This window comes from Diceros bicornis, chromosome 5 (assembly GCF_020826845.1).
Source record: "Diceros bicornis minor isolate mBicDic1 chromosome 5, mDicBic1.mat.cur, whole genome shotgun sequence".
Lineage (NCBI taxonomy): Eukaryota > Metazoa > Chordata > Mammalia > Perissodactyla > Rhinocerotidae > Diceros > Diceros bicornis.
In genome coordinates, this window is record NC_080744.1 from 26,742,250 (window position 1) to 26,758,019 (window position 15,770).

Here is a 15,770-nt window from a genome sequence, read left to right on the forward strand (position 1 = left end):
AAAGCATAGTGAGAAGAGAAGTGGAGGTAAGTCTAAGAGTGGAAATGCTCTCCATGACATTCCCCAAAACAGATGTTTAAAATCTTGGAAAAAATCATTGCTAGTCACCTCTCCTGGTAAGTGACAACATTACGATGTAACCGTGTGCAATCCTGATGCCCCACAAGCAACCAGACAAAAGACATTTTTGTTTGTTTGTTTTTTCACTGTCTTTCTAATGACAAGCTGAGGATACCTAGCAGAAGAAAGAAAGGTTACTTTTCATACTTAGACATGAATACAGGCATAAAATTAGTTCACATATGTAGCTTAAGTCACATAATCATTTTCTCTGGCTTTTGAAACTGAAATTTATGAGATTCTCTTCTTAATCTAAGTTACCCACCGTGCGATTACATAATTACCTATGCAGCAAACATATAATTATCAAGAAAATAATGTTAAATTAGATAGGATCTTAAGAACATTGCCCACTTGGTTTCATCATATGTTGACACAGATGAATTTCCCTCAAGTTTTTCTTTTTTCATGGATGAGCCTCTAGTAAGTGCCCTATAGAAGCCCTGTCCTGGAGAGCATTGGTGGCCCAGCATCAGGTTTGAGTACAGCCTTTGGGGTCCAGGATATCACTGTGCCTCTACTCCACAGAAGCAGGTGCCTGAGTGACTGCACTGGGAGGCCATGATGAACAGGGAGCTTTGCTGCTTTTTTCCTCTAATGTGGAAACTATTTTCTCATAACTCTTCTCCATCTTTCATTAGCATCATCAAAAAGATAGGACCTTCATCATGCTTCTGCCAGTAACAGTGTAAAGAATATAAAGTTTTGGAGAAACCACAGTTCATGGTCACATTTTACCCCTCCTGGAGGATCAAGGACTGAGGACTCTGTTCCACTTCTTGACTTCTCACACCTGATCAGAAAGACAATTGAAGGACTCAGGAAAACCTCATGAGATGCTCAGTTTTATAAAAGGAAGTGTGATTTTCTCCACTCTTTCCTTACTCAAAACATAAACATCACCACATACTTACAGAACTATTTCCATATTTTTAAGTCTGATTCTCAAAAAGGCCATTCCCAGGACAGGAAAGGACCAGTCCCTGCCCTCAGGGTGCTGTCACCATCATAAGCCTCTCCCAGACTGACCTGTGTACTCACAGGCCAAGCACCACAACAGAGCCTGAAAGCACTTCCAGGAGAGTCCCCATCCCTTGGCTCCCCAGCAAATCCAATGGACCAGGTCAGCTCCTGGGCGGGCTTCCTCAGCAGGAGTTACTCTGAGCTCAGAGTGAGGCCTGTGTAGCTGTTTCCAGAATACTTCAACTTTGAGAGACAACCAATCAGAGACATCACAACACTTTCACTGTTTATACAGAATTAGATACTTCTATCTAGAATACTATTAAAATAGTGCTCCCCTGTTGCTAGGTTGACAAATGTTAATTCAAACGTGGATTTTAGCTTTTCCTGGATAAGTGTACATCCAAGATAAGTGTTTTTCTTGTTATAAGGAAGGGCCTATCAATACACTGTGTTAGAGAGAGAATTACTCCAGGATTAAGAGAAAAAGAAAACTCAAAGGAAAAGTGTATATAAAATTATATATAAAAATATATATGTGCATATATAAAACAGAATAATATTTCCAATAGTAACATTTTATTATACCATTTGCTTGTTTAAGTCCCTTTTAGGGCTCATCAATGCCTTCAGGATAATGTACAAGTGTCTTATAATTATTTTCACAAAATGATTTCTGCTTATTGCTTTAGTTTTATATTTACTGTTGCCAATTTTGAGTTGTATGTTCCAGCCATTCTGAATTAATTTAATATCATTCTCCTAAACTAAATCTTGACTTTATACCTTTGCACACTTTATTTATTTTTTTCTAGAATATTCTTTCCCTAAATCCATTTTTGACTAACTCTTTTATAAGTCTTAACTTAGATATCACATCTCTTAGGTAGCCTTCCCTTATTCTCCATTTCCAATGTAGATGCCTCTGTTAGGTGGTCATAGTTTACTTTTCTCCTGTGACAGCTTTGGTTACACTATTTTGTGACACACTCCACAATATTGCACGCTCCTGAAGGCAGACACAATGTCTATTTCTTTCTGGTTGCATATCCTGTATTGGGTTCTAAGACATATTAAGTTTCAAATGAGTAAATTATTAGAAGAATCTCAAAAATAGAGAATGCATTTGGTAACTTCACAAAGATTATGATTGTTGTTTTGTAAAATTTAGATTATGGCTACTTTGCAGTGTTAGTTTGAAAATTGTACATATGTGTAATTTTAGTCATATTTTATATATATATTTATAATTTTATTCACAGCATTCTTGGTTTTCAGTCCCGAAATTCACTATGATCTCTATTGCTTTGTATGTGCTGTTTCTACTTTTAAGATCACTTCCCCTACTCTTCTGTCTTTTACCCTGATTAACTCCTACTAAATTTTCAGATCTCAGTTTATGCATCACATACTCAGGCTCTCTCTGACTCACTACTAAGGCTGGGGGAGGGATCGGGCTCTTTATATGCCCTCATGTCACCCTTTGCTTTCCCAAGTTTAGTCTTTGTCTCACTTTACTCTTGTATGATTAGCTATATATATAACTAACAAGACTATAAATTCAATGAGAGAAGATACTATGTATTTTCTCATTGATCTCAGACATAAGAGTCAGCTCAGCCAAGCCCAGAAATACTGTTCAGCTGAGCCCAGTCTAATTTGTCAATTCACACATTTATGAGTGAAATAATTTATTGTTTTAAGCCTCTGAGTTTTGGAGATATGCGATGTTATTGTAACAATAGCTAACAGAGATAGCAGGAGATATGAGTGCTTAACTGAACAGGCTTTTAAAAGATAAGAATACATTGCATTACAGTAGAGTAGGTAGACTCTTCAACGAGTTCTGTGTTGACACCATGGTTAGATGTCTCATGGTTCCAGAGATCTGGGATCTCTGAGCCCAACCAAAATGGAATAACTACTGAAATAGTCTCCTATTCAATATATACAGCTTTCTAACTCAGGGACCACTTTGCATGGCCATATTATTTTATTCTTAGAAAGAAGTTTTAGGAACGTCTTTAGATTTTTGGTGAAGAAGAATTAGGAGAAAGTTCCTCTACGGGAAAGTTCACACACACACACAGACACACACACACACACAGGTGGACACTACACTGCATATATATTATGTACACAAGTAGTCTCAATTTCTCAGGAGAGCTACAGTGTCTCATCCTATTTCTCTTTTTTTTCTGATAATGGGCATCTTTTTTTCTTTTCAGCTTGAAATTCTATAAGTAAGGGACTGAGAACAATTCTAAGGCATGAAGGAGAAAAGGTTTTCATAGAAATTCACATTGACTATTTTCCTTGTATTCATCATATAAGTGAAAAGCATAAAACTTTGGTCAGGAAATGTGTAATGTGGATGGAATCATGCAGCCATAGGGCTGCAAGGAAATAGAGTTCATCTAGTTCTAACTCGTGTTTCACAAATAAAGAAATGATAGAATTGCTGAATGTCATACAAATTGACAGTGGAAGTTAGAATACAAGTCATCAGGATTTTTTTTTATGAGTTAACACACTCATTTAATTACCACTCGTTTGTAGGAAAGGGGAATCTCATGTAGGTAACTTTGGCCATCTAGATCACTCAAGTTTGAAAATGGAAACTGCTTGTATTTCTGATTAACTGACAACCTACTGGAGACTCTTGATTTAATAAATGTTTGGGATAATTCTCACATCTTCTAAGATCTTGTGGCCCTAGAGTGACCTTGGCCTGGTTCTTCACTCCAAACTTTGAGCTGCATCCTCAATGCTCAATGCCATATATCCGTCTCCACTGAGAATCAGGATGGCTACCAACAGCAAGATCTTTGCAGCTGCCCAGCTTCATGACTTGCCTGTGTTCGTTACTACGATCCACAGGGCAACACCTTTTACTGATGGACAATGTTTCAAATAGTTCAATGTCTTCCTGGGAAAGAAAGTATTTAGTAAGTGATTTACTGAAGCAATGTCTAAATGTAACTTATAAGTGAAGAAACAAATAAATGAGTGTGACTTATACGCATCCTCAAATGCATTTAATGTAAAGGCACAGTTATCCAGAAACAGTAATCAGGGATTATTTTGTTCATTTTACAGAAAAATGAAGCATATGATTTCTAATACTCAAAGGCACACAAACATTCACTAGGAGAACTTGAAGCAGGACCCTGGCTTCCCCATCCTCGATGTATTTTTTCCTCGGGGGTACAGGGGAAACAAGGTATTCTCCTTCCAGGAGCTAGTGGTGACAAAGCATCACTAGATATGGGTGCTTTGGCTAAACCAGCAACTTCTCTCTGAAAGTCAAAAAGGAGAATGGTTAGCCTTTTAGACACCCTAAGGATCAGGGACCGTTCTTAACTCATTTGTAAGGCTTGTCACATATCAGTCCTCCTTAAAGCTCAGCTTGCTTACCTACTGTATACTCACCTTCTCTTCCTGCCCTGTGTAAATGGAAGCAAGTCTGCATGCCTCTCAGTCTGAAACCCCAAAGTAGGGGTTGGCTTGGACCCAGCTGCAAGTTTGGGTACAGGCCGCAGGAGCTTGGAGAGCACTGTGCACTCACTGTGCAGAGGTACAAGGCAGAGTCTCCATGCTGGGAGGCCACAACGTGCAGAGAGAGGTGTTTGGTACTTTTGTGAAGGAAGACTGTGAATCTTCCATCTTCATTTTTATCCATACCTGAGTATATTGACATCAGGAATGCAGGACCTGTAACAGGGTATTTTCTGTACCATACGAAGTAATCAAACATGTTATTATTGTAGTCACAGTTCAGAATAGAAATTCCTCCTTCTTGCACACTCATGAATGGAGAATTTTGCTTAACCCATTGCTGGTCACGATTCTTCTGTTGAGTATTCACTGCTGTTTGAGAAGAAAGTAACAGATTTTAAATTTTATTCTTAAAGCCCCAACAGAAAACGAACATGAGCCAGAAAACATAACAAAACAGAACTCCCAATTATGTCATCTCTCTGCCTTGTACTGTTCCTTGGAGTTTTTCTACCATATTCAAGCCTCCTACCCACAGCTCACAGTATGGCTGAAGCCACAGAATCAACAATGAAGCCCGCAGGATCTTACCCATTTCTCCTGTGAAGACTCAGGTTGTCTTCTCTCCTGCCCAGGCAACCGTAAATCTGACTTCAACTTCCTACCCTTCATTCATTTCCTTCCACAGAGCCCTCTATTCATGTGTTAACAGTTGTGCTTTCACTAAAGGTATTTATCTTTATGGAAGGAAACACTGCCTACATAGAAAATTTCTGAAAGTGTATTTCCATATTTTCTAAAGATCAGTTTGCAATCCCTTCCCTGTTAAAAAGTTAAAATAAGAGATTGTAAGACAGGGAAAGGATTTCAGAAATAATATAATTCAAACATATATATGCTTTTTTCTTCCTTTTTTTTTTTTGTGAGGAAGATTAGCCTTGAGCTAACATCTGTTGCCAATCCTCCTCTTTTTGCTGAGGAAGATTGGCCCTGGATTAACATCTCTCCCCATCTTCCTCTACTTTATATGTGGGATGCCTACCACAGCATGGCTTGATAGTGGTGCATAGATCCATGCCCAGAATCTGAACCTGTGAAACCCAGGCCGTGGAAGTGGAGCACACGAACTAAACCACTGGGCCAGCCCCCAAATATATGTGTTTTTCAATAGTAGAAAATGATAACTGAGAATATAGAGAATTACAGAAAGTCAAATGATTGACGCTTTCTCAACTAGCATACTTAGGAAGACACTCTATTTAAAAATATTAATAAGAATTGGTGTTTATTGGGGACATGTAAAGATATGATGTTTTATTTAATACAATGGTTACAAATTTAAAACTCAGAGAGCTCGGTAGTTTTGCCTTTCATGTAATTTCACCTAACATGGTCTTCAGAGGGGTCCATACTTGCTCTGGTTAAATAAATGTCATAAAATAATTATATCAGATATAAATTCTAGACACGTCTTAAAAACACAAGTCAACGCAGCAAAATTTATCTTCTACTTAATTTACTTCTACTTGATTTACTTAGGTTAAATCACCTACTGCACTGGGTTATCTCTCTTGGAACTTGGATGAGATCATTTATTTAGTGTCTTCCATATTCTCAAATGAGAAGTAACGACACAATCTTATAAAATCTGTAGACAACATGCAACCATAATCTTGAAAGTTACCAGAAGGTACCAAAGAGGCAACATATTTGTTTGCCTTCACTCTTGCTCCATATCTAATATATTTCTCCACAGTTTAATCCAATGGAAGACTCAAGAAGAATCTATTGTGCTTTCAATGCTGAATTAGTAGGGCAAATTATGATTGCAGCTAAGGAAAAATCCCCAAACGATTTTTTTGGAATTAATTTGATCAAAGACACAGAACACAGAATAAAATAAGTTCTGATTTATATTTTATATGGGAAGAAATGTTTCAATATTTTATTTGAACAATAATGAAACATATTCTGAGGAGTCACAACATTATTAAGTCTGCATTAACTGTCCAATTCAGGATAATACGATAAGTGGGCCATGTTTCATATTGTATAGTTTTAACTCATATAATTCAGACTTTCCAGTGAAAAAACTTTCAATGATTCATTCACGTATTTACATATTCAATCAACATGACTTAGTTTCTGTGAGGTACCTGGTACTGTGCTTGGTTTTGGGTTTCCAACATGATTACGGAACAGTCTCTAGCCTTAAGTACCTGATGGTCTAAATAGAAAGACAACTGTGTAACTACATCCTTACAACATGGGATGATTTATTAGGATCTTTAATGAGGCAAACATAATGATGATCAATTTGTTCTACTGAAAAGGACAACAATGTGGAATCAGGAAAGACTTCACAAAAGCAGAGCTCTTTAGCTTGATTTTAAGAGATTAGGGAACATTTACAAATTGGCTATACGGGAAAAGGTATGAGCAATTTCAAAGTCAAGCAGACAAATTATAGCCAGGAGTGCTGAGGCAACTCCCTCAGTTCATCGCAGTTGGAGTGAAGTGTCTACGTGTAGGGGGTTATGAATTGACATTAGGAAGGGCAGTCACATGGAAACCACGAGGAGCCATGTAAGACAGACTAAGATGCTGACTTTCCAGGTCCACGACGACTGCTAGACTAGGATGCACACACACTCTATCTCTCTTACACACACACACACACACACATCCACTCATATGTGCACACATATACGTTACTTAGGAAAACAAAAACATACAATGCACAATGTGCAAATTTAGGCACAAGCCGTAAGCCCCAGGTAGAATCACTGGAGTTGGATGATACTCCGTGTCTATACAGGAAGTTGGTTTGACTAGGAGAGGGGATTGGACAAGGTTTTTGTTTGTTTGTTTAATTTTTAGCAAGCTATGTAGGTGATTGTGGCTTATTGACAGCTGACAGTTTATATCTGTAGTGAATTGCCTTTGTAATACTTGGAGAAAAGGAAACATAGTGATCGCTGTCTGTGGACAGATATAGAGGTTAAATGGCAATACTCCTGCACTGTCAGCTCCCCGTGCAGTTCTCGTCATTGTATCACTCAGAGTGCAACACAGTAGCACAGGACACGGTGCAGTAGTATGTGGATGAGGCTTCTTCCTCAGCCGGCTGTTTCTGCAGATGGTAGGATATCTCATCGTGGTCCAGATCAGGTATGAAACCCCTGATGCTCTCTTCTGAGATATGTCTCAGGAGGAGCTAGAGGTCTTGTATGGAATGCTAGACATAATGAGAGAGCAGGGACTGCTTAGTATGAGTCACTGAGAAGTTCCACCTCACCTGCCCTGGAGCCTGTCCCAGGCAGAGAGCTGGTTATTTGAGCCAAGCTACTGCTGAGGCGAGTCTGCTCTTCCTGTGATATCAGTGCTGGAACAGGGAGAGATCCTCATGCTGAAGGATATGTGTCACAAAAGTGATTCTAAATCCTATCATAGAACAATTAGAATGAAATAGAACTTTTTTATCCTGAGAGTGATGATTGTTACAAGAACTGATGATGGCTCAGCTACACATGAGCAGAGGGCTCCTTTCTAGAGGTGGAAAGATTATGAGCACTTTGAGCCTCCAGAAGAGCAGAGGATAAGCCTATAGAATTTGTTGAATGCTCAGCTCTCCATCAAGGACATTCCATATTAATGCAAAGAGTAGTTATCACGGCCCCAAAGCATGCTGTGAAAAGTTGTGTTGGTCCTTTTGTTCCTAAGGAAATAACCATGTTAAGACCCTGGACCTCAGCCTTGTTCAGTTTTTGTAACAAGCTCCATGCAGAATCAGTGGAGATGAGGGACACATCTGCCCCCATACAGGAAATGGTTCAGCTGGGGGAGGGGGTGGGACTAGTTGTCAGGGCATATCCACATTCATATTTGCATAGACTGAACTGAGCCACTACATATATTTAAAGAGATTCTTTTCCCTAATAAAGACTACTCAGTTATACCACCAGGAATTTGTGTGGCACCTGAGTTTATTTCTTTGGTATCTTTGTTGTAACAACCGAGAATTAGATTGATATTTTAAAAATTATTCATTAAAATTATATCGCAAGTAATTCCTTCCTGATGAGAATTTTTTTTTAATTAAAAATGTTATTCTTAGATCCCTACATGGTGGTAAATATGTCTCCTTACACTCAATATTTCATGGAAACATAGGAGAAATAGACTAAAACCATATCACTATTTTCTCTCTGCTTTCTGTTACAACTCATCTTTCTAAATATGTTCTTTGAAGGTCTACTCTTTTCCTGGCTATACTAAGTGTATATACTGGAATATAATATGTACCCCTAAAATTCATATAATGAAACCTTAACCCCCAGTACCTCAGCATGTGACTATATTTGGAGATAAGGCCTTTAAAGAGGTGATTAATTTAAAATGAGGCAATTAGGGTGGGTCCTAATTCAACCTGAATCGTGTCCTTAAAAAAATAGGAACTTTGGACACAGAAAGATGCCACAGATGTGTGCACACAGAGAAAATACCATATGAGTACACAACAAGATGGCTGCCTTACAAAAGCCAAGGAAAGAGGCTTCAGGAGAAACCAAACTGATCAATATGTTGATCTTGGACTTCCAGCCTCCACAACTGTGAGAAAATACATTTCTGTTGCTTAAGCTATCCAGTCTGTGGCATTTTGTAATGGTGGCCCTAGAAAACAAATACACTAGGTTTCTGATTATTATTTCTTCGAATAAGTATCTGGACATACATTTCTTAAAAACAGAAAAAATTCTCATTCTATTGATTTATATTTGCCTAGTGTATCAGTCAGGGTATAGTCAGTGAAGCAAAATTATCATGAGTGCTATGGAATAGGGTCTTAATTAAAGGAATTTGACCTTACACAGTTGTGACATCAGCTGGGGAACTGAAGGTATAAGAATAGCGAGATGGTCTGAGAAGGAATCCCTAACTAGTCAATCTGAGAAACTAAGCATGTCTAGTCACTTAATGTGATTTGAAGGGGGAGTTCATGGAGAAATCTAGGGAAGCTATTGCCATGTGTAGCTACCATCTCCCTGGGTCCATTGACAGGTGTATCGTTGTGGTTTGTGAAGAGAGTCAGCAACAGGAAGAAGTGCTAGACATATTAGTCATATGTATTTTGAAATCCTTATGTGTTAACTCCAAATCTGAGTCATCTTTGGGTCTGCATCTATTCATTATTATATCTCTTAATTACCAGGCCTTGTTCCTGCTTCATCACATTTTTGGTAATTTTTTCGATTCTATTCTATACAGTGTGGGTAATAATATGCAGAAACTCTGGATTATTTTGTTTTCCCTAAAAAAATGTTAACTTTCTTAAACTACCAGAAGATCATTTTGATTCTGTTGAGGCTTACTTTAATCTCTGTTAGGTCTGGGTGTTTTTTCATTTTCCTTTTGTCCTAGCACATGCCTTTACTCCTAGCATGCAGCCCCTATTGTGGTGACTCAATTTAAAGTCCAAGGTATTTACCAAGACTTCTTCACTCTGGCAAGGCCAGAGCTCCCATGTCTTCCCAGCACAGTGTAACCTCTAAAATCTCCTTGGGGCTTTTAGACCCTCAGAAGCTGTTTTCTACTAGGCCTCCCGATGTCTCTCTCTGTGCATATGCAGTATATGTGTAGGCTCAGAAAAATCTCTGTACAGGTTTTAGGGTCCTTTTATATGAGACTCACTTCTCTGCAATACCTTTTCCCAAATCCCAATTATGTTAACATCCCAAACTCTGATCTCTGTTTCCTCTACCCAGCAAGGCTGCCACCCTCTGCTGGTGCTCCAAGTCTTTGTACTGATTTAGATTTAGAAAATACCCCCAAGACAGAAATGCTGAGTGAATGTGGGAGTCACTTTGCAGGCTTCCTTTCTCCAAAGGATTGCAAACTTCATGGTCTACACTCCCTCAGAACATATGAAAACGGGTTTCATATGTTTTCCCATTTTACAGTAGTTTACAGTTAGAAGGTAATTCCACTATCAGCTCTACTGCAAGAACCAGAAAACCTTTTTTTCTCTTAAGATAACACTTTCTTACATATTTCCTCTCTTTTAAAGGTAACTGTCAATTTTATTTAATAGTCAAAATGTACAATATGCATGTATCATAGTTATCATATTTTGTACAGCTTATTTATAAATGCTTTCTGCATTTAAAAATAAATTAAGGTTTCTAGAAACTAATATTTCTTATCATTAATTAGTTTCATGATTCTTTTCATTGGTCCTCAGTGCAGTTATCAGAGAAAGAGAGAGAAGATCATTCGATATTTCAAGTGCCCATTATCTCAGACTCTGCTCCTCCAAGCTAGTTTTGCTATTCCCGGAAAAGGAAAACAGACAGTACCAACAGTCAAAATGTAGAAACTTCCTTCGGTAAAGACAATTGTGATAACAGATAAAGGATCAAATCTCAATGATAAAGGAGCAGGGGGAAAAGATCCATGAGTTAGGAAACAGTTCGACGCATAGATTGGGTTGATTTGCAATGAGAAATCTGAAATGATTTAAGAAATCCATTCGTATTGCTGCATGGATCATATACTGCAAAGTATGAAAGAGCAGAAATTCTCAGAAAATATCAGGCTACAGATTCAAAAAATGTACCCATATGTAAGTTTATTCCATGGGTGCTTTTATTTTCCAATATCAAAAGGGATGGCATATCCTAATTCAATGACTGACTCATATCCTTAGTGGAATTTCCTCTAAAGTATCAGCCAGCTCTCCTGGCATGGGTTTCTGCTGCCTTGGCTATTGCTGACTCACATTTCATATTCTATCGTTTTTCTCCCAAACTCCGCTACAATGTTCTTTCTCCAAGACATTGAGAAAGTTTCTCAGTCTTGTAAATTTCCAGAATTATCTTCCTCTGCCAAAAAACCTTTTCTCATCTACTTTGATAACTTGGTATTTTCCAATTACCTCTGTAATAAAAAAATCTAGGGAAGCCTAAATATTGCCTGTGTCTGCTGGAGGAGTAGTACAAATAGGTCACTGATCCTAAAGAACTCATCATGAGTAGTGATCCCTTGGAAATCAAGACTACCTCATTTCCAGAAGTGGAAGCCCCTTTCCTGTGACTTGTACTCACTGATCCTCTGGAGTTATGGAGAAAAAATATAATCTTCATCCACATTTCACATGCTTAAAGAGTTAAAAACAACTATGATGAAAAACCACAAATCAACATATAAATTTGTAAGTACGTATAAAATGTGTTTTTTACACATATAAAACTTCTTCATTCTAAGGATCTTTATTCTCTCATCCATCTTCCATAGGACGAATTCCCCAATCCTACATTGAGCAAATTTCCCTCTTCTTAGATACAGATACTTTAGGTAAGTATTAGCCCTTTTGACTTATGTACCCAGAATGGAATGTTCTAGCTTGAATATGCTCTGTTCAGCACTGTGTTCCATGTGTTTATTGTAGCACAGATATAGCCATCACCTGGGAAAAATTCTCGGCGACATGATTATTTCATTGAATATTTCCTGACTCATGATCAAAAAGTATTGACCTGGAAATGCTTTTTCTAGCACCTTTATGGACTTCCAGCTGCATGAGGACAATGTTCACCTTAGTCTCCAGATTCCAATGATCATTTTTTATAACAATGTATTCATGATGCTCTCTATTCATATCCTGCCTTTAAGAGATATCCACCTGAGGTAATGAATATAATTGCTATTTCTAGGAAAGTTCTTAGAAATATATCTGGGTGTCGAGGGTGACACCATCACCTTTGACTTACTCTTACAAAAGGCAGTGAAGGATGGACTGGATTGCTCCTGCTCAGCCTGTCTCCTTTCCTGCCAAAAATGTCAAATATTTACACAAATTTGAATTCTCTGTTCCAGTGTCAAACTAAATGGACCATTGCTTCCCCAGACCCAAATTGCAGAGATCAAATGGCTAGGCTTTCTTTAGGCAGTTTCTCTTTACCCAGCGATGTGGTCCTACAGGAATAAAGCATGTGAAAGAGTTCTAAAGAGGAAGGGAGGATGTCCAGTTTCTTTCCACTCCCGGCTTATTTACTACCTAATTGTTTCATACTGGCTTCTTGGATTTAGTTTCTGTCTTTGTAAAATAAAGTTGAACTAAAGGATTTCTAAGGGCTCTTCAAGCTCTAAAATCCTTTTATAGTATTTAATGAAGCAAATATTTATTGAAGACTAAGGTTGTGTGCAATGTGGAGTGGTGTGAGAGTGGGGAGAAATTGTCCTGTGTCATGGAACTTTCAAGAACATTTTCACATCCACATGCATTCTAGTGGGTTTGAGGTTGCCTCTAACCAACCCTGGGTCTTCTTCAGTGACCCCTTCAGAAATGGAGTCCTCAGGATGAGTTTCTATCTGAGTTTTCATTTCTCTTATAAGATCAATAATGGATCAAGGAGAAACTAAATCCATAGTAAAACGGAATAAAATGAGACTTTACCGCTGAGTGTAGAGATCTCCACAGGCAATGAGACGGGGGTGGACTCCATGGCTGAGCCAGGGGTAAGTGGGATGCTCCTTTCTCGAGATTTATTTCTTCAATGTATATCTATAACATATCATATACTTCTTGTAAAAAACACCCTCAGCAACTTGTAGAACCTGGTAGAGTTGGATGAGCTTACTCAAAAGTAAAGGAAAAAATACTTTCTTAAAGAGCCTGATTGCTTTATGACTTCTAGCTCCCTCCTTCGAAGTTTAACATGGGTATTCAAAATTCCTAGCCAGCGATGGCTATATAATTTGTGGTATCCAGTGCAAAATGAAAATTTGGGGTCCCTTGTTCAAAAAGCAGGAAAAAAATGACATTATGTAATGAAATATAAAGCTCTCTTTAAAAAATATTTTCTTATTTATAAAACACATTGGAGTATGTAATAATACGTAAACAACAACATGAAGTTACCAATTGCAAAAACATATTTTGGGGTCATAATTTTACATAATACAATAACTAATAATTCCTTACTAGTGTGATATCTTGGCAATAATAAGATTTTTCTAGCTTGCTTTTCTGCAAATTAATTTATTAGGTTATCAAAATTTATACTTCTAGTAACTTCATTTCAATTAGTATCATTGAAAGCAACGTCAATTGCTGTTTGTAAATGAAAGATTGCAAAACAGTTTCTGATAATTTTTAACTTTGAGAAGGATATTTCTGTTGATGCAACTGATACTAGAGCTCTTAAGAGTACTTCACCAGCTGTGACAACATCAGCGTAAACATCTGACAAAGGAGTATGAAATATAAATTGTAGTAAGTCCAGAGTTGATGTCTCTAGTGGAACAATTTTTCTATATATGATTTAACTTCATACCAATCAGTTTCATGTAAGTCTGAATTTAACTTTAAATGTAAATTTATATAGCGTCATTTCAATGTTTTCTCTCACATTTTCTGTAACTTGTAGAGTTAGTATAAGAAAGTATAAGCACCTTCACAATTTGTCTATAATTTTAAATACTTCTTTATGCATCCTATCACTGCATCTTTAAATTCAAGGAAAATTAATTGTTAAATCATCTTCTGTGTTAATAATTGGTTCGTTGAGTTAGTTCAAACTTTACACAAAAGTGGTCTTCTTTCCGTTGAAGCTATTATCTTTAAATTTATTTCTATTTCTAAGCCTAAGTATATTTCTTTCCAATGTTTGAGCAATTCTTAAAACACGAGTTTCTAAACTTTTTGAGAATTCTAGTATCTCTTTAATGTGCTTTATTACAATGTCCACATATACACATTTATTTTATAATAATTTAGCAACAAGGTTTACTCCCTTTGGGGCCCTGCAGAGCCCAGATTGCCCCCAGATTGCTGTGCAAAGTCTACTATGGGGACAACATGCCTGCCCCATCCATGGAAGGGGTGGGGCTGCAGGCCCAGCTGCAGTTTGGATACAGGCTGCAGAGCACCTGGGAGCACTGTGCCTCTACTGCACAGAGGTAGGTGGCTGAGTCTTCCACTTGGGAGGCTGTGATGTGTAGGGTACTATACCGTTCCTTAGAATTCATTGTGCAGTTTAATCTTCCATTCTGCTTCATCCCTGAAGTCACGTAAAACAGATTGATGAGGCCGCCCCCAGGATTCTGCCGGAACCACTGCATATAGCTCACAGTGGTAGAAAATTTGCACCTCAGAGTAGAACTGGTTCCTTCCTGGAGGCTCAGGGCTGAAGGACTCTGCTCTACATTCACCCCTCGCACCCCTGCTTGGAAAGAGAAAAATAAACACAAATGACGTCACTGGGGAGTGACTGATGCAGTTTCTAAACCTGTAAAAAGCCCAAGAAACACCCATGAGGATGTAGGACCCTCTAGGAGCTCTGTGTCAGCTCTTCCTTTCCCTCCATCCCACTATCAACTGTGGAACACTCCCCATTCCCTTATCTGGGACGGTCCCAACTCACAGCAAACCTGGACAAACAGAAGCCCCAGAAGAGCTCCCTGTTGTCTCCTCATGACTCCTTGCCCAGTTGTTGAGGTTCCTTTGCCCCTGGCCTGGAGGGTGTAGAGTCCTGGGTCCAGGCAAATTTTGTTCTTACAGTCAGTGTGTTCCACCAGAATCACTGAGCACCAATCACATCTGAGCTCTGTCATTTACTTACCAGGAAACTCCACCCACAGTGTCCCAGTGAGACTGCATAGTGATCTTTCTCAAATTGTGGGTTCAAGGGGCCGCCCGGCAGCATAGTGGTTAAGGTTGCACACTCCGCTTAGGCAGTCTGGGGTTCGCTGGCCCCAATCCCAGGCGCGGACCTACGCACCGCTCAGCAAGCCATGCTGTGGTGGCATCCCACATACAAAATAGAGGATGATGGGCACAGATGATAGCTCAGAGCCAGTCTTCCTCAGCAAAAAAAGAGGAGGATTGGCAATGGAAGTTAGCTCAGAGCCAATCTTCCTCACAAAACAAAACAACAAAAAAAATTGTGAGTTCAAACAGTGCAGGGAAGTAGGGGCAATATTTCCAATATATGCAGTTATAAGGAGCTTTTTTCTTAAAACATTTTATGCAAGGGAAGTTTGTGGGTTAGTGTGTGAGGAAGAGGGGATCATACTTTTGAAAGGAATCAGTGTCTCAACTGGGTTAAATAGAGCCTTGAAGAATCATGAAGCCTTTAAGAAGAGCATAGGAAGAGTGGCCCCATTTCCCAAATTGCATGGTTTGACAT

At 38.5% G+C, this 15,770-nt stretch overlaps 1 pseudogene; it reads right to left on the reverse strand.

Annotated features, from left to right (window-relative positions):
* Positions 1-3,847: 3,847 nt before the first annotated feature.
* LOC131405488 (T cell receptor alpha variable 22-like) lies at positions 3,848-15,126 on the reverse strand (annotated as a pseudogene).
* Positions 15,127-15,770: the final 644 nt, after the last annotated feature.